The sequence below is a fragment of the Oncorhynchus keta genome, chromosome 30 (genome assembly GCF_023373465.1).
Source record: "Oncorhynchus keta strain PuntledgeMale-10-30-2019 chromosome 30, Oket_V2, whole genome shotgun sequence".
Lineage (NCBI taxonomy): Eukaryota > Metazoa > Chordata > Actinopteri > Salmoniformes > Salmonidae > Oncorhynchus > Oncorhynchus keta.
The window spans coordinates 25,411,008-25,435,212 of record NC_068450.1 but is presented as its reverse complement, the minus strand read 5'-3'; the positions used below and the strand labels follow the sequence as shown (position 1 = coordinate 25,435,212).

General features: G+C 43.5%; 1 protein-coding gene across 2 annotated transcripts in view; it reads right to left on the bottom strand.

The window, feature by feature from the left end:
- The window catches only part of LOC118363094 (X-linked interleukin-1 receptor accessory protein-like 2), a 530,410-nt gene that overhangs the window by 367,774 nt on the left and 138,431 nt on the right, over nt 1-24,205 (bottom strand). Inside the window, exon 1 of one of the 2 annotated variants that reach the window (XM_052488073.1) lies at nt 19,136-19,798. The exons of the other annotated variant lie outside the window; for it this stretch is intronic. The gene's annotated coding sequence lies outside the window, so the exon portion shown is untranslated. Of the gene's footprint in view, nt 1-19,135; nt 19,799-24,205 lie in introns of those variants that run through there. 2 annotated transcript variants of the gene reach the window in all.

Sequence of the window (24,205 nt, the reverse complement as noted above, 5' to 3'; positions counted from 1 at the left end):
GTCTGGGGAGAAATAGATTTTTCTGCGCTGGCCACAGTGAACCCAGTCCCAGCAATGCCTGCTCACACACATAGGGGAAAATCAATGCCTGCTCACACACATAGGGGAAAATCAATGCCTGCTCCCACACATAGGGGAAAATCAATGCCTGCTCCCACACATAGGGGAAAATCAATACCTGCTCCCACACATAGGGGAAAATCAATGCCTGCTCACACACATAGGGGAAAATCAATGCCTGCTCCCACACATAGGGGAAAATCAATGCCTGCTCCCACACATAGGGGAAAATCAATGCCTGCTCCCACACATAGGGGAAAATCAATGCCTGCTCACACACATAGGGGAAAATCAATGCCTGCTCACACACATAGGGGAAAATCAATGCCTGCTCACACACACAGGGGAAAATCAATGCCTGCTCACACACATAGGGGAAAATCAATGCCTGCTCACACACATAGGGGAAAATCAATGCCTGCTCACACACATAGGGGAAAATCAATGCCTGCTCCCACACATAGGGGAAAATCAATGCCTGCTCCCACACATAGGGGAAAATCAATGCCTGCTCACACACATAGGGGAAAATCAATGCCTGCTCACACACATAGGGGAAAATCAATGCCTGCTCACACACATAGGGGAAAATCAATGCCTGCTCCCACACATAGGGGAAAATCAATGCCTGCTCACACACATAGGGGAAAATCAATGCCTGCTCACACACATAGGGGAAAATCAATACCTGCTCCCACACATAGGGGAAAATCAATGCCTGCTCACACACATATGGGAAAATCAATGCCTGCTCACACACATAGTGGAAAATCAATGCCTGCTCCCACACATAGTGGAAAATCAATGCCTGCCATTAAGCATTCTGCTGCACATCAATCTGTTGATTAGTAACCATGATTGATTATATGGCTTTAATTATGTCAGCCACAGATAAAGACCTGCCCACCCTTTCACTCATCCACTAAACAGACAGTATTTGCCCCTTGTTTGTGGCTGGATTGACATAATATTTTGTATGTCTGCAACTCTTTCTTTGTTTAATGAATATTTACTATTCACTGTAGTACAAAGATGGATCAGCAGTATGAAATGAATGGGAAGATAAGAATGCATTCATTTGACATTTCCTCGTACTCCATCAGTTCATTAGAAAAGATCTCAATAACGGCTGAATTGGATTCTTGCAATTTCCTGCTCTTCACCTTTTGTATCTGAGATCAATCAGCTTCCATTCTTATGAAAACCTTTAGAAAGATAATTGTTTTAGCCACGAAGTCCCATCATCTACTGTAGAAAACGGTGTGCAGTGTTTCCAGTGCAGTGAATGGCAGGCTTGGACATTGCATATCCAGGTGACACATGGCACCATTAAGCCACTTCTAATCAAATCACAGCCAACAGGCTGGCTTTTTAGCAGTGGCCTCAGAGTAGAGTGGGAGCTGCACAAAATGTGGGTGGCAGCAGCAGTGTAGAACAACCTGTCCTGTTGCAGGTAAAAGCTCAACAATCTCCCATATTAGAGATGGGGGCCAGTATATAGGGCCAGTATAGAGGGCATATATGTTCCTGGCTGGTTAGGACTGCTCTGTAATTGAGCTATTTTTAACACTTTAATAATGTCTCTTTCATTCATTGAAGTCGTACCATCGCTTATCTATTTGTCGGACCACTGTATCTTCTTCCAGCTCATCAACAATGTTACACGAAGGGCCCCTTCTGGAAGAGAAATCAGACACAATCCTCCTCTGGGTCTTTTCATCAACTCTTTGAAAACCATTTCACACAGCATATACAGTGGCTATTATGAGTATTAACCCCACCTTGATTGTGTTCACATTTTGTGGCATTACAAAGTGGGATTGAAATGAATTAGTTGTGATTTTTTGGGGTCATTGATCTACTATTTAATATCAAAATGGAAGAAACAAAAAGTTTACATGTATGAAAAATAACAATTGTTAAGATAAGTGTTCACCCCCTGAGTCAATCCAAGTTTTTTTTTTTAAACAACCTTTGGCAGTGACTACAGCTGTGAGTGTTTTGGAGTAAGTCTCTACGCGCTTTGCCCATTATTCATTTCAAAAGTCTTGAAGCTCTGTGAAGGTGTTGGGGATCATGGACAGACAGCAATGTTCAAGTCTTGCCATAGATTTTCAAGCATATTTAAGTCAAAACTGTAACTTGGCCACTCAGTTACATTCATTATTGTCTTGGTAAGCAACTCCAATGTAGATTTGTTCTTGTGTTGTAGGTTATTGTCTTGCTGAAAGGTGAATTAATCTCCCAGTGTCCGGTGGAAAGCAGACTGCAGGTTTTCCTCCAGGATTGTGTCTATGCTTAGCTCCTTCCTGTACCCTGGCGCAGCCACCACTATGCTCATCAGTTACTGACTGAGGTGTTGTATACATCACATGCCCCGAATACAACAGGTGAAACAACCTCACAGGGAAATGCTTACTTACCAATAAGCCCTTAACCAACAATATGCTTTAAGACGTTGAGAAGAAAAAAACGTGTTAAGTAAGAAAATAGATAAGTAAAAAAAGATATGTAGAAAATAGGAGTAACAAATAATTAAACAGCAGCAGCAAAATAACAATACCGAGGCCACATACATGGTGCAGCGGAACAGAGCCAATGGATTTGCCCCAAACATAACACTTTGCATTTAGGCCAACAAGGGTATTCCTTTGCTGTGTTTTTTTCTGCAGTTACTTTAGTGCCTTGTTGAATTCAGGATTCATGTTTTGGAAAATGTGTATTCTGTATAATTGTATTCTTCTTTTCACTCTATTGTAGAGTCACTGCAATGTGCAATGTTCTCTCCCATCACAGCCACTAAACACTGTAGCTGTTTTTAGAGAGAGAGAGAGAGAGAGAGAGAGAGAGAGAGAGAGAGAGAGAGAGAGAGAGAAGAGGAGGAGAGAGAAGGTGTTTGAGAATTATTCCTTGTGAACGTTCCTACTGTAAGCTGTCTCCCTGTTGGGGCTGTTCCTCAGTGACCCTAGAGTCAGCCAAGAAGGAGAAGAAACAGCCAAAGACACAACAGATGGAGAGGCTTACAATGGACACGTAAAAGTTGAGAAAGAAATACTCATCTTGTGTCTGACAGAAGAGTCAAGCCCACTATCATCACTATACTGCCTCTAGGATGTTGTGTCTGAAAGAGAGACGAGTCAAGCCCACTATACTGCCTCTAGGATGTTGTGTCTGAAAGAGAGAAGAGTCAAGCCCACTATCACTGCTATACTGCCTCTAGGATGTTGTGTCTGAAAGAGAGAAGAGTCAAGCCCACTATCACTGCTATACTGCCTCTAGGATGTTGTGTCTGAAAGAGAGAAGAGTCAAGCACACTATCACTTCTATACTGCCTCTAGCATTGCGCTTCATCCAATCCACGGATAAAGCTCTGAATGCAAATGCAATGGGTGATAACCCAATTTGGTTCCTTTTCTAAATGACCTAGTGTATAGCTCTGCATGTTCCTGCATGTGTAGCTAAGTGACCCTGTTTGTTTTCTCTACTGGAGGAAGACAAACAGAGGCAACATACATTTATTACCCTTGATCCAGGAATCTTTTTAGCCATGACTTTCCCATATAGAAGCGGCATATGTCTCATGGCTATCTCATACTTATATATAAAAAGCATGCTCATTCAGTTCACCAAAAATGAAACCTGCTGCCAAATGGTATTGATGATTATTGTACATGTAAATTAGCCATTTGGCATTGTGCAGAATCTGTTTAGAACAGTATTTCCTAATAACAGGTGCACTATTCCAAAGCAAGGCTGTACAAAGTGGTCTAAATGCATTCTATAAAACTCCACACAAATACACTGTAGGAGCCTGCTGTAGACGATGGTGTGAAACTGTGGGGTCAGAATCGAGGCTGCGTGGGTGTCCAACAATGCCCTATCTCAGGTTCAGAGAGGAATGCCCGGTGAAAGATTTTCCCTGAGACGGAACACCTTTAATTGACAGCCTTTCTGTAGACCTCCTGTGGTACCTCTAGCCACCCCATTTATAGGCTGTAATGACAGATTTCCATTTGCCAGGGATCATTGTTGCAGAGCTGGAGATGCTAACTTTGTGGCCTGCAATTTTAGGTGTCATACTGTGCCATACCTCCAGCGTCAGATGAAGGGAAACGGCCAGGCTGCTGCTGTGGCTATGCTGCGTCTGACCGACAGCCAGTCAACACAGAACCCAGCCTCCTCCTCTTGGTGTCAGATGACTCGTGGCTTTATTATTGATGTAGTGATATTGTCATGATATAATGCATCTTTTAATTAAAGAACGAATACAGTAGAAAAGGCTCTTCTGTCAAGATTCAATATTCCCCTTTATTGCAAATGTCAACATAATTAAAACTGACATAAAGAGGGAATAGCTTACATAACATAGACATAGAATAAATAACTCATGGATTTTAATAATACGATTATTAATATAAACTCAGCAAAAAAGAAACGTCCTCTCACTGTCAACTGTGTTTATTTTCAGCAAACTGTGTAAATATGTGTATGAACATAACATGACTCAACAACTGAGACATAAACTGAACAAGTTCCACAGACGTGACTAACAGAAATGGAATATTGTGTCCCTGAACAAAGGGGGGTGGGGGTCAAAATGAAAAGTAATAGTCAGTATCTGTTGTGGCCACCAGCTGCATTAAGTACTGCAGCGCATCTCCGCCTCATGGACTGCACCAGATTTGCCAGTTTTTGCTGTGAGATGTTACCCCAGTCTTCCACTAAGGCGCCTGCTAGTTCCCGGACATTTCTGAGGGGAATGGCCCTAGCCCTTACCCTCCGATCCAACAGGTCCTAGATGTGCTCAATGGGATTGAGATCCGGGCTCTTCACTGGCCATGGCAGAAGACTGACATTCCTGTTTCGCAGGAAATCACGCACAGAACGAGCAGTATGGCTGGTGGCATTGCCATGCTGGAGGGTCATGTCAGGATGAGCCTGCAGGAAGGGTACCGCATGAGGGAGGATGTCTTCCCTGTAACGCACAGCGTTGAGATTGCCTGCAATGACAACAAGCTCAGTCCGATGATGCTGTGACACACCGCCCCAGACCATGACGGACCCTCCACCTCCAAATGGAACCCGCTCCAGAGAACCGGCCTCGGTGTAGCGCTCATTCCTTCGACAATAAACGCAAATTCGACCATCACCCCTGGTGAGACAAAACCACGACTCGTCAGCGAAGAGCACTTTTTGCTACACCTGTCTGGTCCAACGACAGTGGGTTTGTGTCCATAGGCGACGTTGTTGCTGGTGATGTCTGGTGAGGACCTACCTTACAACAGGCCTACAAGCCCTCAGTCCAGCCTCTCTCAGCCTATTGCGGACAGTCTGAGCACTGATGGAGGGATTGTGCATTCCTGGTGTAACTCGGGCAGTTGTTGTTGCCATCCTGTACCTGTCCCGCAGGTGTGATGTTCGGATGTACCGATTCTGTGCAGGCGTTGTTACACGTGGTCTGCCACTTCTGTCTCCATGTAGCGCTGTCTTGGGCATCTCACAGTACAGACATCACAATTTATTGCCCTGGCCACATCTGCAGTCCTCATGCCTCCTTGCAGCATGCCTAAGGCATGTTCACGCAGATGAGCAGGGACCATGGGCCTCGTCTTTTGGTGTTTTTCAGAATCAGTAGAAAGGCCTCTTTAGTGTCCTAAGTTTTCATAACTGTGACCTTTATTGCCTACCGTCTGTAAGCTGTTAGTGTCTTAACGACCGTTCCACAGGTGCATGTTCATTAATTGTTTATGGTTTATTGAACAAGCATGGGAAACTGTGTTTAAACCCTTTACAATGAAGATCTGTGAAGTTATTTGGATTTTTACAAATGATCTTTGAAAGACAGGGTCCTGAAAAAGGGACGTTTCTTTTTTTGCTGAGTTTATTTCACAAATGATCAAACTCATTATAAGATCACAATAATCACTTGATGAAATACATTTTAACTGATGATCCCTAATCTAACTAAGAATTCCACAGAAACATTTTGCCTCAGCAAATTCTCTCAGAGGTCCAGATTCAGCTCATTCAATTGACACATAGTCCCGTGAGCATAATGCAAGTTGTGCAGATGAAACAATAAGTTGCCCTCCAAATGTTTATCTTCCACACAATGGCCTGCGCCCACCCAGTCTTCGCCACAAGACAGGCCAATTAAATGCTAAGTAACCTCTCTCTTTTGGGGGTTTGATTATTATGTACTGCGATCTTACAAAGCATGCTTCAAAACTGGATTTGCACATGTAAAACTTAATTATAAATGCCTGCATAAAATATTCATGTGAATAAATGTATTGAGCGGCTGGGTAAAAGTATGACTATGTTCCAGGCAGTGGCAGCTCAAAGAGGAGTCATGTCTCAGCACTTTGGTGGGTGATTTATCTTTACATAAACAACTTCCCCCACAACTTGTCCTGGTTTAAAGTCTCGTCCTGCTCAAAGGCTAATTCCAAATGACAACCACATTTCAATTATTATGTATATAACCATGTGAGAACAGCAGCAGGTAACGGTGATAGAGGTGGTAGAGGTGGTAGAGGTGGGTTTAGGTGGTAGAGGTGGTAGAGGTGGGGTTAGGTGGTAGAGGTGGTAGAGGTGATAGAGGTGGGGTTAGGTGGTAGAGGTGGTAGAGGTGGGGTTAGGTGGTAGAGGTGGGGTTAGGTGGTAGAGGTGGGGTTAGGTGGTAGAGGTGGGGTTAGGTGGTAGAGGTGGTAGAGGTGGTAGAGGTGGGATTAGGTGGTAGAGGTGGTAGAGGTGGTAGAGGTGGGGTTAGGTGGTAGAGGTGGTAGAGGTGGGGTTAGGTGGTAGAGGTGGTAGAGGTGGTAGAGGTGGGGTTAGGTGGTAGAGGTGGTACAGGTAGTAGATGTGGTAGAGGTAGTAGAGGTGGTAGAGGTAGTAGAGGTGGTAGAGGTAGTAGAGGTGGTAGAGGTAGTAGATGTAGTAGAGGTGGTAGAGGTAGTTCAGGTTGTAGTGGTGGTAGAGGTAGTAGAGGTGGTAGAGGTAGTAGAGGTGGTAACGGTAGTAGATGTAGTAGAGGTGGTAGAGGTAGTTCAGGTTGTAGTGGTGGTAGAGGTGGTAGAGGTGGTAGAGGTAGTAGAGGTGGTAGAGGTGGTAGAGGTAGTAGACGTGGTAGAAGTTGTTCAGGTTGTAGTGGTGGTAGAAGAGGTAGAGGTGGGGTTAGGTGGTAGAGGTGGTAGAGGTGGTAGAGGTAGTTCAGGTTGTAGTGGTGGTAGAAGAGGTAGAGGTGGGGTTAGGTGGTAGAGGTGGTAGAGGTAGTAGAGGTGGTAGAGGTGGTAGAGGTAGTAGAGGTGGTAGAGGTCGTTCAGGTTGTAGTGGTGGTAGAAGAGGTAGAGGTGGGGTTAGGTGGTAGAGGTGGTACAGGTAGTAGATGTGGTAGAGGTAGTAGAGGTGGTAGAGGTGGTAGAGGTGGTAGAGGTAGTAGAGGTGGTAGAGGTAGTAGATGTAGTAGAGGTGGTAGAGGTAGTTCAGGTTGTAGTGGTGGTAGAAATGGTAGAGGTGCTAGAGGTAGTAGCGGTGGTAGAGGTGGTAGAGGTAGTAGAGGTGGTAGAGGTGGTAGAGGTAGTAGAGGTGGTAGAGGTAGTAGATGTAGTGGAGGTAGTAGAGGTGGTAGAGGTGGTAGAGGTAGTAGAGGTGGTAGAGGTAGTAGAGGTGGTAGAGGTAGTAGAGGTGGTAGAGGTAGTAGAGGTGGTAGAGGTAGTAGATGTAGTAGAGGTGGTAGAGGTAGTTCAGGTTGTAGTGGTGGTAGAAGTGGTAGAGGTGCTAGAGGTAGTAGCGGTGGTAGAGGTGGTAGAGGTAGTAGAGGTGGTAGAGGTCGTTCAGGTTGTAGTGGTGGTAGAAGAGGTATAGGTGGGGTTAGGTGGTAGAGGTGGTAGAGGTGGTAGAGGTAGTTCAGGTTGTAGTGGTGGTAGAAGAGGTAGAGGTGGGGTTAGGTGGTAGAGGTGGTAGAGGTGGTAGAGGTAGTTCAGGTTGTAGTGGTGGTAGAAGAGGTAGAGGTGGGGTTAGGTGGTAGAGGTGGTACAGGTAGTAGATGTGGTAGAGGTAGTAGAGGTGGTAGAGGTAGTAGAGGTAGTAGATGTAGTAGAGGTGGTAGAGGTAGTTCAGGTTGTAGTGGTGGTAGAGGTGGTAGAGGTGGTAGAGGTAGTAGAGGTAGTAGAGGTGGTAGAGGTAGTAGAGGTGGTAGAGGTAGTAGATGTAGTAGAGGTGGTAGAGGTAGTTCAGGTTGTAGTGGTGGTAGAGGTGGTAGAGGTGGTAGAGGTAGTAGAGGTGGTAGAGGTCGTTCAGGTTGTAGTGGTGGTAGAAGAGGTAGAGTTGGGGTTAGGTGGTAGAGGTGGTACAGGTAGTAGATGTGGTAGAGGTGGTAGAGGTGGTAGAGGTGGTAGAGGTGGTAGAGGTAGTAGAGGTGGTAGAGGTAGTAGAGGTGGTAGAGGTAGTTCAGGTTGTAGTGGTGGTAGAGGTGGTAGAGGTGGGATTAGGTGGTAGAGGTGGTAGAGGTGGTAGAGGTAGTAGATGTGGTAGAGGTAGTTCAGGTTGTAGTGGTGGTAGAAGAGGTAGAGGTGGGGTTAGGTGGTAGAGGTGGTACAGGTAGTAGATGTGGTAGAGGTAGTCGAGGTGGTAGAGGTAGTAGAGGTGGTAGAGGTGGTAGAGGTAGTAGAGGTGGTAGAGGTAGTTCAGGTTGTAGTGGTGGTAGAGGTGGTAGAGGTGGTAGAGGTAGTAGAGGTGGTAGAGGTGGTAAAGGTAGTAGAGGTGGTAGAGGTCATTCAGGTTTTAGTGGTGGAAGAAGAGGTAGAGGTGGGGTTAGGTGGTAGAGGTGGTAGAGGTGGTAGAGGTAGTTCAGGTTGTAGTGGTGGTAGAGGTGGTAGAGGTGGTAGAGGTAGTAGAGGTGGTAGAGGTGGTAGAGGTGGTAGAGGTGGTAGAGGTAGTTCAGGTTGTAGTGGTGGTAGAAGAGGTAGAGGTGGGGTTAGGTGGTAGAGGTGGTAGAGGTAGTAGATGTGGTAGAGGTAGTTAAGGTTGTAGTGGTGGTAGAGGTGGTAGAGGTGGTAGAGGTAGTAGAGGTGGTAGAGGTCGTTCAGGTTGTAGTGGTGGTAGAAGAGGTAGAGGTGGGGTTAGGTGGTAGAGGTGGTACAAGTAGTAGATGTGGTAGAGGTAGTAGATGTGGTAGAGGTAGTTCAGGTTGTAGTGGTGGTAGAAGTGGTAGAGGTGGGGTTAGGCGGTAGAGGTGGTACAGGTAGTAGATGTGGTAGAGGTAGTAGAGGTGGTAGAGGTAGTAGAGGTGGTAGAGATGCTAGAGGTAGTAGAGGTGGTAGAGGTAGTAGATGTAGTAGAGGTGGTAGAGGTAGTTCAGGTTGTAGTGGTGGTAGAGGTAGTAGAGGTGGTAGAGGTGGTAGAGGTAGTAGAGGTGGTAGAGGTAGTTCAGGTTGTAGTGGTGGTAGAAGAGGTAGAGGTGGGGTTAGGTGGTAGAGGTGGTAGAGGTAGTAGATGTGGTAGAGGTAGTTAAGGTTGCAGTGGTGGTAGAAGAGGTAGAGGTGGGGTTAGGTGGGGTTAGGTGGTAGAGGTGGTAGAGGTTGTTCAGGTTGTAGTGGTGGTAGAAGAGGTAGAGGTGGGGTTAGGTGGTAGAGGTGGGGTTAGGTGGTAGAGGTGGTACAGGTAGTAGATGTGGTAGAGGTAGTAGAGGTGGTAGAGGTAGTAGAGGTGGTAGAGGTAGTAGATGTAGTAGATGTGGTAGAGGTAGTTCAGGTTGTAGTGGTGGTAGAGGTGGTAGAGGTGGTAGAGGTAGTAGAGGTGGTAGAGGTGATAGAGGTAGTAGAGGTGGTAGAGGTAGTTCAGGTTGTAGTGGTGGTAGAAGAGGTAGAGGTGGGGTTAGGTGGTAGAGGTGGTAGAGGTGGTAAAGGTAGTAGAGGTGGTAGAGGTAGTAGATGTCGTAGAGTTGGTAGAGGTAGTTCAGGTTGTAGTGGTGGTAGAGGTGGTAGAGGTAGTAGAGGTGGTAGAGGTAGTTCAGGTTGTAGTGGTGGTAGAAGAGGTAGAGTTGGGGTTAGGTGGTAGAGGTGGTAGAGGTGGTAGAGGTAGTTCAGGTTGTAGTGGTGGTAGAATAGGTAGAGGTGGGGTTAGGTGGTAGAGGTGGTAGAGGTAGTAGATGTGGTAGAGGTAGTTAAGGTTGTAGTGGTGGTAGAGGGTTAGGTGGTAGAGGTGGGGTTAGGTGGTAGAGGTGGCAGAGGTGGTAGAGGTGGGGTTAGGCGGTAGAGGTGGTACAGGTAGTAGAGGTGGTAGAGGTAGTAGAGGTGGTAGAGGTAGTAGACGTAGTAGAGGTGGTAGAGGTTGTTCAGGTTGTAGTGGTGGTAGAGGTGGTAGAGGTGGTAGAGGTAGTAGAGGTAGTAGAGGTAGTTCAGGTTGTAGTGGTGGTAGAAGAGGTAGAGGTGGGGTTAGGTGGTAGAGGTGGTAGAGGTGGTAGAGGTAGTTCAGGTTGTAGTGGTGGTAGAAGAGAGGGAGGTGGGGTTAGGTGGTAGAGGTGGTAGAGGTGGTAGAGGTAGTTCAGGTTGTAGTGGTGGTAGAAGAGAGGGAGGTGGGGTTAGGTGGTAGAGGTAGTAGCGGTGGTAGAGGTGGTAGAGGTAGTTCAGGTGGTAGAGGTGGTAGACGTAGTAGAGGTGGTAGAGGTAGTAGAGGTGGTAGAGGTAGTTCAGGTTGTAGTGGTGGTAGAAGAGGTAGAGGTGGGGTTAGGTGGTAGAGGTGGTAGAGGTGGTAGAGGTAGTTCAGGTTGTAGTGGTGGTAGAAGAGGTAGAGGTGGGGTTAGGTGGTAGAGGTGGTACAGGTAGTAGATGTGGTAGAGGTAGTAGAGGTTGTAGAGGTAGTAGATGTAGTAGAGGTGGTAGAGGTAGTTCAGGTTGTAGTGGTGGTAGAGGTGGTAGAGGTAGTAGAGGTGGTAGAGGTGGTAGAGGTAGTAGAGGTGGTAGAGGTCGTTCAGGTTGTAGTGGTGGTAGAAGAGGTAGAGGTGGGGTTAGGTGGTAGAGGTGGTAGAGGTAGTAGATGTGGTAGAGGTAGTTAAGGTTGTAGTGGTGGTAGAGGTGGTAGAGGTGGGGTTAGGTGGTAGAGGTGGGGTTAGGTGCTAGAAGTGGTAGAGGTGGGGTTAGGTGGTAGAGGTGGCAGAGGTGGTAGAGGTGGGGTTAGGCGGTAGAGGTGGGGTTCGGTAGTAGAGGTGGTAGATGTGGTAGAGGTGGGGTTAGGTGGTAGAGGTGGGGTTATGTGGTAGAGGTGGGGTTAGGTGCTAGAAGTGGTAGAGGTGGGGTTAGGTGGTAGAGGTGGCAGAGGTGGTAGAGGTGGGGTTAGGCGATAGAGGTGGGGTTCGGTAGTAGATGTGGAAGAGGTGGGGTTAGGTGGTAGAAGTGGTAGAGGTGGGGTTAGGTGGTAGAGGAGGCATTAGGTGGTAGAGGTGTGATTAACTGGTAAAGGTGTTAGAGGTGGGGTTAAGTGGTTGAGGTGGGGTTAGGTGGTAGAGGTGGGGTTAGGTGGTAGAGGTGGTGTTAGGTGGTAGAGGTGGGGTTCGGTAGTAGAGGTGGTAGATGTGGTAGAGGTGGGATTAGGTGGTTGAGGTGGTAGAAGTGGTAGAGGTGGGGTTAGGTGGTAGAGGAGGCGTTAGGTGGTAGAGGTGTGATTAACTGGTAAAGGTGGTAGAGGTGAAGTTAGGTGGTAGAGGTGGGGTTAGGTAATAGAGGTGGAAGAGGTGGGGTTAGGTGGCAGAGGTGGTAGAGGTGGTACAGATGGTATTGGTGGTATAGGTGGTAGAGTTTGTATAGGTGGTAGTGGTGGTAGATGTGGTAGAGGTGGGGTTAGGTGGTAGAGGTGGGGATAGGTGGGGATAGGTGGTAGAGGTGGTAGAGGTTGTATAGGTGGTAGAGTTTGTATAGGTGGTAGTGGTGGTAGATGTGGTAGAGGTGGGGTTAGGTGGTAGAGGTGGGGATAGGTGGGGTTAGGTGGTAGAGGTGGGGTTAGGTGGGAGAGGAGGGGTTAGGTGGTAGAGGTGGGGTTAGGTGGTAGAGGTGGGGTTAGGTGGTAGAGGTGGTAGAGACAGGGTTAGGTGGTAGAGATGGTAGAGGTGGGGTTAGTTGGTAGAGGCGAAATTAGGTGGTAGAGGAGGGGTTAGGTGGTATAGGTGGGGTTAGCTGGTAGAGGTAGGGTTCGGTGGTAGAGGAGGGGTTAGCTTGTAGAGGTGGGGTTAGGTGGCAGAGGTTGTAGAGATGGTAGAAGTGGTAGAGTTGGTTGAGGTGGTAGAGGCTTGGGTTAGGTGGTAGAGGTGGTAGTGGTGGGGTTAGGTGGTAGAGGTGGTAGAGGTGGGGTTAGGTGGAGTTAGGTGGTAGAGGTTGGGTTAGGTGGTAGAGGTGGTAGAGGTGGGGTTAGGTGGTAGAGGTGGTAGAAGTGGTCGAAGTGGTAGAGGTGGTAGTGGTAGGGTAGAGGTGGGGTTAGGTGGTAGAGGTGGTAGAGGTGGTAGAAGTGGTAGAGGTGGTAGAGGTGGGGTTAGGTGGTAGAGGTGGTAGAGGTGGTAGAAGTGGTAGAGGTGGTAGAGGTGGGGTAGAGGTGGTAGAGGTGGTAGAGGTGGGGTTAGGTGGTAGAGGTGGTAGAGGTGGGGTTAGGTGGTAGAAGTGGTGGAGGTGGTAGAGGTGGTAGAGGTGGTAGAACCGGTAGAGGGCTGCTCTGTCCCGGCACGCTACAGGGGCCGGCTGCCCATTGACACGCCATAAAAAGCATCTGGCGGAAACTAATTTCAACCTTGTGGTTATAGATGTCAACAATAAAACCCAAAGAGCTCCATTGAACATCATAAATTAGAATTTCAGCCGTGATCTTGCCCGGGCCTGGGCGCTCCCCTCCCTTTAAAAGTAAAGTCTTTATGATGAACAGGTTGACGGTGATAAATGGTCACAGCTAAGGTGAGCCTGCTACCACCTGGGGATTTATGCCTCCATCTGTTTTCATTTAGACACCGTTTTGCTTGATATTGTTGGAGGGACGAGGAGCCACCATAACAGTATAGGGTGCTGGACTGGTCTCCTGAGGACACAGAGGTTAACTTCTACTGTTTGGTTCAACACAAACTCAATGGCTATGTCTTCATATACAGTACCTTGGCATTGTAGGCTTCTTTACGCATTACTCCTGTATACATTTCTCCTGAATGCATTACTCCTGTATGCATTACTCCTGTATGAATTATGCATTACTCCTGTATGCATTACTCGTGTATACATTATTCCTGTATGAAGTATGCATTACTCCTGTATGCATTACTCGTGTATACAGTACTCCTGTATAAAGTATGCATTACTCCTGTATGCATTACTTGTGAATACATTACTCCTGTATGAAGTATGCATTACTCCTGTAGGCATTACTCGTGTATACATTACTCCTGTATGAAGTATGCATTACTCCTCTATGCATTACTCGTGTATACATTACTCCTGTATGAAGTATGCATTACTCATGTATGCATTACTCGTGTATGCATTACACATGTATGCTGTATACATTACTCCTGTATGCTGTATGTATTACTCCTGTATGCTGTATGTATTACTCCTGTATGTTTTATGCATTACTCCTGTATGCATTACTCATGTATGCTGTACTGATTACTCATGTATGCTGTATACATTACTCCTGTATGCTGTATGCATTATTCCTGTATGCTGTATTGATTACTCATGTATGCTGTATGCATTACTCCTGTATGCATTACTCCTGTATGCTGTACGTATTACTCCTGTATGCTGTATGTATTACTCATGTATGCTGTATGCATTACTCATGTATGCTGTATGTATTACTCATGTATGCTGTATATATTACTCCTGTATGCATTACTCCTGTATGCTGTATGGATTACTCATGTATGCTGTATGCATTACTCCTGTATGCGTTACTCATGTATGCTGTATATTTTACTCCTGTATGCTGTATGTATTACTCATGTATGCTGTATGCATTACTCATGTATGCTGTATGTATTACTCATGTATGCTGTATATATTACTCCTGTATGCATTACTCCTGTATCCTGTATGTATTACTCCTGTATGCTGTATGCATTACTCCTGTATGCTGTATGTATTACTCCTGTATGTTGTATGCATTACTCCTGTATGCATTACTCATGTATGCTGTATGTATTACTCCTGTATGCTGTATGTATTACTCCTGTATGCTGTATGCATTACTCCTGTATGCTGTATTGATTACTCATGTATGCTGTATGCATTACTCCTGTATGCATTACTCCTGTAGGCTGTATGTATTACTCATGTATGCTGTATGCATTACTCATGTATGCTGTATGTATTACTCATGTATGCTGTATATATTACTCCTGTATGCTGTATGGATTACTCATGTATGCTGTATGCATTACTCCTGTATGCGTTACTCATGTATGCTGTATATTTTACTCCTGTATGCTGTATGTATTACTCATGTATGCTGTATGCATTACTCATGTATGCTGTGTGTATTACTCATGTATGCTGTATATATTACTCCTGTATGCATTACTCCTGTATGCTGTATGTATTACTCCTGTATGCTGTATGCATTACTCCTGTATGCATAACTCATGTATGCTGTATGTATTACTCCTGTATGCTGTATGTATTACTCCTGTATGCTGTATGCATTACTCCTGTATGATGTATGGATTACTCATGTATGCTGTATGCATTACTCCTGTATGCAATACTCATGTATGCTGTATGTATTACTCATGTAAGCTGTATGCATTACTCCTGTATGCTGTATGGATTACTCATGTATGCTGTATGGATTACTCATGTATGCTGTATGCATTACTCCTGTATGCATTACTCATGTATGCTGTATGTATTACTCCTGTATGCTGTATGCATTACTCCTGTATGCTGTATGGATTACTCATGTATGCTGTATGCATTAGTCCTGTATGCATTACTCATGTATGCTATATGTATTACTCCTGTATGCTGTATGTATTACTCCTGTATGCTGTATGCATTACTCCTGTATGCATTACTCATATATGCTGTATGTATTACTCCTGTATGCTGTATGCATTACTCCTGTATGTTGTATGGATTACTCATGTATGCTGTATGCATTACTCCTGTATGAATTACTCATGTATGCTGTATGTATTACTCATGTATGCTTTATGTATTACTCATGTATGCTGTATGCATTACTCCTGTATGCTGTATGTATTACTCCTGTATGCATTACTCATGTATGCTGTATGTATTACTCCTGTATTTATTACTCATGTCTGCTGTATGCATTACTCATGTATGCTGTATGCATTACTCGTGTCTGCTGTATATATTACTCCTGTATGCATTACTCATGTATGCTGTTTGTATTACTCATGTATGCTGTATATATTACTCATGTATGCTGTATGTATTTCTCCTGTATGCTGTATATATTACTCCTGTATGCTGTATGTATTACTCCTGTATGCTGTATGTATTACTCATGTCTGCTGTATATATTACTCCTGTATGCTGTATGTATTACTCATGTCTGATGTATGTATGACTCATGTATGCTGTATATATTACTCATGTATGCTGTATGTATTACTCCTGTATGCTGTATGTATTACTCATGTATGCTATATATATTACCCCTGTATGCTGTATGTATTACTCCTGTATGCTGTATGTATTACTCATGGCTGCTGTATATATTACTCCTGTATGCTGTATGTATTACTCCTGTATGCTGTATATATTACTCGTGTATGCTGTATATATTACTCCTGTATGCTGTATGTATTACTCCTGTATGCTGTATATATTACTCCTGTATGCTGTATATATTACTCCTGTATGCTGTATGTATTACTCCTGTATGCTGTATATATTACTCATGTATGCTGTATATATTACTCCTGTATGCTGTATATATTACTCCTGTATGCTGTATGTATTACTCCTGTATGCTGTATATATTACTCCTGTATGCTGTATATATTACTCCTGTATGCTGTATGTATTAGTCCTGTATGCTGTATATATTACTCCTGTATGCTGTATTTATTACTCCTGTATGCTGTATGTATTACTCATGTATGCTGTATATATTACTCCTGTATGCTGTATGTATTACTCCTGTATGATGTATGTATTACTCCTGTATGCTGTATATATTACTCCTGTATGCTGTATATATTACTCCTGTATGCTGTATGTATTACTCCTGTATGCTGTATATATTACTCCTGTATGCTGTATATATTACTCCTGTATGCTGTATGTATTACTCATGTCTGCTGTATATATTACTCCTGTATGCTGTATATATTACTCCTGTTTGCTGTATGTATTACTCATGTATGCTGTATATATTACTCCTGTATGCTGTATGTATTACTCCTGTATGCTGTATGTATTACTCATGTCTGCTGTATATATTACTCCTGTATGCTGTATATATTACTCCTGTATGCTGTATGTATTACTCATGTATGCTGTATATATTACTCCTGTATGCTGTATGTATTACTCATGTCTGCTGTATATATTACTCCTGTATGCTGTATATATTACTCCTGTATGCTGTATGTATTACTCATGTATGCTGTATGTATTACTCCTGTATGCTGTATATATTACTCCTGTATGCTGTATGTATTACTCATGTCTGCTGTATATATTACTCCTGTATGCTGTATATATTACTCCTGTATGCTGTATGTATTACTCCTGTATGCTGTATATATTACTCCTGTATGATGTATGTATTACTCATGTCTGCTGTATATATTACTCCTGTATGCTGTATATATTACTCCTGTATGCTGTATGTATTACTCATGTATGCTGTATGTATTACTCCTGTATGCTGTATATATTACTCCTGTATGATGTATGTATTACTCATGTCTGCTGTATATATTACTCCTGTATGCTGTATATATTACTCCTGTATGCTGTATGTATTACTCATGTATGCTGTATATATTACTCCTGTATGCTGTATGTATTACTCATGTCTGCTGTATATATTACTCCTGTATGCTGTATATATTACTCCTGTATGCTGTATGTATTACTCATGTCTACTGTATATATTACTCCTGTATGCATTACTTATTGTTCTCCTGTCTGTTGAATATTTCTGTTGAATCTACAGGGATGGCTAGTAGGTCCAAGTCATGCCATGGTAATTGGATGAGATGAGCAAAAATTCTTGATAGATTCAGTTTTACTTGAACCATATCACATGGACAGCTAAAAGATTAAAGCTAAAAGGGCGAAGGTTCAGCAAAGATGTGAACATCATTGCCCGGCTCATGTCAACTCTGCTTATTGTCTTTGGCCTACAAAATAACCGTTTGTACTTAAACGGAAGTAAAATGACCTAACACCCCCAGAGCAGAAACAATCCACCGTTAAAATGGTCTTCTTCAGATAACCTTTCTAAAATGTAGAATGGAACTTGCTCATCGTGCCCTGTGGAAGTATTCAAGTTGGCCTCGCTCCATGAGCACCAATGTGTGTTTATCTTCCATGATACATATCCTCAGTTCAAAGAATAACGTGGTATTAACGCTGTAATTATCACACGGAGGCAGAACATATGCTTAACCTTGCATGACCTCGCTTATGCATACAAGGCAAATAGAAATTCAGGAATGAATATCAGCTTTTTCATTGTATTAGACATACTCATCAAATGACAACAGATAACTATTGGTTTATTTACTATTGGTCTGCATTCACCAGGCCCTTGTCAGGCACTCCTTATAGGTCATGTGACCTGACACTTACATCAACAACTGGAGGGACAGGGGTGATATTATAATTGCTTGGAAAAGCTATTCTCCAAGGCAATCACTGTAGCAATGTAAGAGGTGGAAGAATTCAGGCAGCAGGTCTAATACTGGGTCAGTTATGGAGCAAATTGTGCTTCCAAAGTAATGCATTGTGAAGAAAGAGCTACTCTAACAGAGGCTGAAGGACTCACTTGCACTAATTGCTTCTGCATATGGTAGGTAATAACACCCTACCATTGCACCTTATTACCTACCATACGTTCCTGTAGAAGAAATAGTGCAGGTGAGTCCTTCAGTCTTTGTTAGAGTAGCTCTTTCTTCATTATGGTGCAATAAGGTGCAATGTTGTAGACTGTGTGTATAAGGACCAATTTACATCAACTTTTTTTCTAACATAAAGATTTAAACATGGCATGTTTTGTGTAGGGGAAAATGAAACATCTACCTCCCTACACTTTTCTCATGTCATGATTGTAGTGTTTGGTAATTTGAGGTCAAAGGCAAATCCCTTCATTTAGCCTACAATATTCACTGAATATATCAAGAGTGCCTCTTAAATCTAGCAGCAATACCATATCACAGATGTGATAATCATGTCACCAGATGACAGGAATGCAGTCAGTTCTCTACATTTTTGGCAGATAAAGTTGTCCAACACACCTCCAGGTGTGCACACATATTTCCTTACAAGGTGAACATTCCCGCATCTATTGATCATCTTTTTGCGGTTGATCCGTTTCTTATGTTCTCTCTTCCCACTTTCCAGCAGAGGTCAATGGATGGGCAGCGGCGCTGGAAGGGACAGTTAAAGTCTGGCTGCAGTCGATCTCTAGTCCGGAACCTGATCTATGGAGTTACTTTATTGTATAAATCAATGTGGCCAGACAGCCTGCTTTACCGGTAGCCCGTAACTCTGGGTGACACCAGTGATGTGCGCTCTACCATTAAACGAGCACAATAATTAAACCCACTGCCTCATTCAGCCTCAGCCTGCATCGCACCACCACGGTCACACAAACCAGGATGCGGTGGTGCTTCAATGAAATTAAACAATCAACATCTCTCTGTTGAAACCATTTGAACAAATTAACAGCGCAATGCAATACAAGGTTTTCAAATAAGGAATCTAACAGGACGTGGATAAACCATGACTTTACTTCCATGGTCTGTTCTCTGATTCTCATAACTTCTAAAGCATTACGTGCGCACAGGCGCGCACACACACAATTGAACATGTTGTATTATCAGGTTCAGGTTGCCACTCACCTGATTTTGACAATCCCTGCAACAAAATCAGATTATCAATTGAAGCTGGTTTCAATAAAGTATATCCAGTCGTTTGAGTATGTTTGAGTTTGTTTTCTAAATGTGTTACAGCATAAAGCACGGTCTCTCCGGTTCAAGTCAGTTCACAACGTTTGAAATGAAATGATCAGAGCACAAGCCAAAGCGGGAAAAACTGCGGAACCATTTTTTTTTTTTTTTTACTTTAGTCAAATAAAAAAAACGGTGAGGACGGATACCACACACTTTTTAATTTCAAGGATATTCGACAGCCAACATTTGTCGACAGAAAATGAACTCGTTTGAGTTACTTCGGATGTCCATCCCCTAGTCCGACGAAATTCTGAAGATTCGCTCTACTTTAGATGATCAAACATACTTAAATTTTCCGGGAATCCTGGACTCGTCACAACCAAGGGGTTGCAAAACGGCTCTCTGTCCTCCCCTGTTCTACACCTTCCACAGTGCTGTCTCACCCCTCATGAGATAAATCACTCATATTGCATTGGAAAAGCTCCACATATGATGTGCGTTGTGTTGGAGTGGCTTTGAAGACTACAGCAAGCGACGAGGAGCTCTCGCAGTAAGAGTTCGGTTCCAGAGCCCTCGCGCGCGCTCCTTCATTGGACATGAATCCAGAGACATTAACTCCGCGAGGATGCTGTTCTTCAGCACCAAGCGCCTGCGGGGAAACAGATAGCGCAAAAAGTGCTGTTAACTCAAGGGATGATTTTACGAACACTCTTTTAAGACAGTATCTATAAATACACTGACAACTGAAACAGTAGGCTACAGCAATAGTATATGCCAAAATATATTTTTAGGAGTGTTGGTTTTGGAAAATATAACCCCTATCGCCTCCTTGTGGCGGTGAGGGAAGTCGTGTGAGGGCAAGCCTAAAACACCAGAGAGAGAGACAAGGAAGACATATTTTTTTGTTATAAAACTGTACTTGAACAGACCTACAATATCACCATAATGCAAAAACAAAAATAGTCAAATTATGAAGACACAACAAAGTGAAATCAACCAGACAATAAGATAATGAAACAAGGGACAGTGGGAAACAGAACTGGAAAGCCAAACAGATAATGATTTAGCCCTCAACCTAAGTATTAGTCACATACATACATAGGCTTGTATGAAGTACAAGTGCACAATGGAGCCTATGACATTTTCTAATGTCAACAACTCATAGGGTTGTGGGGGAGGGATCTCATCCTAATGTCTCATGCCATGAGCAACAATGATCAAATCAGGAAGAGTGATGCACTACTGTCTTAATGGTATCAATATAGTGACTGTAAACTCCAAAACATCATGGAGGATAATGTCGATTTTTCACTTGATATGTCAATGTTGCCAACAAAGAAATCCCATTAAACCTCAGTGTGGGAGCAGCAAGGCAGTTTGGCTCATTGCAGCTACAAGTCAAATGTTTAGAAACAATCTCTCCATCTGTCATTCTGATGATGCATCATTTATGCTTTAAGACTGGAGGAAAACAATGTAGCAGCTCACTTCACTAACAATAGTGATATGTTTTCCTTTGTTTGTTGATATAGAAGTAATGAAAAATACATTGGGTTAGGATTTGTGTGGTGTGGTCTGAAATCTGCTAAATCTGCAACTTCACTCACTAAATTCAGTCACTGGGAATAGCCTAGAGGTTAGAGAGGTAAACCAGAAGCTGGAAGGTTGCTGGTTCAACACCTGGGTTAGGTGACACTAAAAGCCACTCTAATCCCATGTAACATCTCCTGCCATTATGCCCTTGAGCAAGGCAATTAACCAAGGCTATGTTCAATGAGGCCCGTGCATCTACGGGGATGTTGGGAAACGCAGAACACAAAGGTCCAGTAAAGCATCTATTATATTCTAAAGGCTTCCTCTACTGTAGGAGTGTGTTCTGTTACTCTACTGTAGGAGTGTGTTCTGTTACTCTACTGTAGGAGTGTGTTCTGTTACTCTACTGTAGGAGTGTGTTCTGTTACTCTACTGTAGGAGTGTGTTCTGTTACTCTACTGTAGGAGTGTGTTCTGTTACTCTACTGTAGGAGTGTGTTCTGTTACTCTACTGTAGGAGTGTGTTCTGTTACTCTACTGTAGGAGTGTGTTCTGTTACTCTACTGTAGGAGTGTGTTCTGTTACTCTACTGTAGGAGTGTGTTCTGTTACTCTACTGTAGGAGTGTGTTCTGTTACTCTACTGTAGGAGTGTGTTCTGTTACTCTACTGTAGGAGTGTGTGTTCTGTTACTCTACTGTAGGAGTGTGTTCTGTTACTCTATTGTAGGAGGGTGTTCTGTTACTCTACTGTAGGAGTGTGTTCTGTTACTCTACTGTAGGAGTGTGTTCTGTTACTCTACTGTAGGAGTGTGTTCTGTTACTCTACTGTAGGAGTGTGTTCTGTTACTCTACTGTAGGAGTGTGTTCTGTTACTCTACTGTAGGAGTGTGTTCTGTTACTCTACTGTAGGAGTGTGTTCTGTTACTCTACTGTAGGAGTGTGTTCTGTTACTCTACTGTAGGAGTGTGTTCTGTTACTCTACTGTAGGAGTGTGTTCTGTTACTCTACTGTAGGAGTGTGTTCTGTTACTCTACTGTAGGAGTGTGTTCTGTTACTCTACTGTAGGAGTGTGTTCTGTTACTCTACTGTAGGAGTGTGTTCTGTTACTCTACTGTAGGAGTGTGTTCTGTTACTCTACTGTAGGAGGGTGTTCTGTTACTCTACTGTAGGAGTGTGTTCTGTTACTCTACTGTAGGAGTGTGTTCTGTTATTCTACTGTAGGAGTGTGTTCTGTTACTCTACTGTAGGAGTGTGTTCTGTTACTCTACTGTAGGAGTGTGTTCTGTTACTCTACTGTAGGAGTGTGTTCTGTTACTCTACTGTAGGAGTGTGTTCTGTTACTCTACTGTAGGAGTGTGTTCTGTTACTCTACTGTAGGAGTGTGTTCTGTTACTCTACTGTAGGAGTGTGTTCTGTTACTCTACTGTAGGAGGGTGTTCTGTTACTCTACTGTAGGAGTGTGTTCTGTTACTCTACTGTAGGAGTGTGTTCTGTTACTCTACTGTAGGAGTGTGTTCTGTTACTCTACTGTAGGAGTGTGTTCTGTTACTCTACTGTAGGAGTGTGTTCTGTTACTCTACTGTAGGAGTGTGTTCTGTTACTCTACTGTAGGAGTGTGTTCTGTTACTCTACTGTAGGAGTGTGTTCTGTTACTCTACTGTAGGAGTGTGTTCTGTTACTCTACTGTAGGAGTGTGTTGTGTTCTGTTACTCTACTGTAGGAGTGTGTTCTGTTACTCTACTGTAGGAGTGTGTTCTGTTACTCTACTGTAGGAGTGTGTTCTGTTACTCTACTGTAGGAGTGTGTTCTGTTACTCTACTGTAGGAGTGTGTTCTGTTACTCTACTGTAGTAGAGTGTGTTCTGTTACTCTACTGTAGGAGTGTGTTCTGTTACTCTACTGTAGGAGTGTGTTCTGTTACTCTACTGTAGGAGTGTGTTCTGTTACTCTACTGTAGGAGTGTGTTCTGTTACTCTACTGTAGGAGTGTGTTCTGTTACTCTACTGTAGGAGTGTGTTCTGTTACTCTACTGTAGGAGTGTGTTCTGTTACTCTACTGTAGGAGTGTGTTCTGTTACTCTACTGTAGGAGTGTGTTCTGTTACTCTACTGTAGGAGTGTGTTCTGTTACTCTACTGTAGGGAGTGTGTTCTGTTACTCTACTGTAGGAGTGTGTTCTGTTACTCTACTGTAGGAGTGTGTTCTGTTACTCTACTGTAGGAGTAGTGTGTTCTGTTACTCTACTGTAGGAGTGTGTTCTGTTACTCTACTGTAGGAGTGTGTTACTGTAGGAGTGTACTCTACTGTAGGAGTGTGTTCTGTTACTCTACTGTAGGAGTGTGTTCTGTTACTCTACTGTAGGAGTGTGTTCTGTTACTCTACTGTAGGAGTGTGTTCTGTTACTCTACTGTAGGAGTGTGTTCTGTTACTCTACTGTAGGAGTGTGTTCTGTTACTCTACTGTAGGAGTGTGTTCTGTTACTCTACTGTAGGAGTGTGTTCTGTTACTCTACTGTAGGAGTTTGTTCTGTTACTCTACTGTAGGAGTGTGTTCTGTTACTCTACTGTAGGAGTGTGTTCTGTTACTCTACTGTAGGAGTGTGTTCTGTTACTCTACTGTAGGAGTGTGTTCTGTTACTCTACTGTAGGAGTGTGTTCTGTTACTCTACTGTAGGAGTGTGTTCTGTTACTCTACTGTAGGAGTGTGTTCTGTTACTCTACTGTAGGAGTGTGTTCTGTTACTCTACTGTAGGAGTGTGTTCTGTTACTCTACTGTAGGACTGTGTTCTGTGTCTCTACGTTTTGATTTTGTTATGTTACTCTACTGTAGGAGTGTGTTCTGTTACTCTACTGTGGGAGTATGGTACGTTACTCCACTGAAGGAGTGTGTTATGTTACTCTACTGCATAAATATCTTCTGTTCCTCTACTGTTGGAGTGTGATCTGTTGCTCCACCGTTGGAGTGGTATTTTACTCTACTGTAGGAGTGTGTTATGTTACTCTATTGTAGTATTGTGTTCTGTTACTCTACTGTGGGAGTATGTTCTGTTACTCTACTCTACTGTAGGTGTATGTAATGTTTCTCTACTGTAAGAGTATGCACTGTTATTCTACGGTATGATTGTGTTCTGTTTCTCTAATGTAGGAGTATGTAGTATTACTCTGCTGTAGCAGAATGTACTGTTACTCTACTGTAGGATTGTGTTCTGTTAGTCTACTGTAGGAGTATGTCATATTACTCTGCTGTAGCATTATGTACTGTTACACTACTGTAGGAGTGTGCTCTGTTACTCTACTGTCAAATTATGTTATGTTACTCTACTGTAGGAGTGTGTTCTGTTACTTTACTGTGGGAGTGTGTTCTGTTACTCTACTCTACTGTAGGAGTGTGTTCTGTTACTTTACTGTGGGAGTGTGTTCTGTTACTCTACTCTACTGTAGGAGTGTGTTCTGTTACTCTACTGTAGGAGTGTGTTCTGTTACTCTACTGT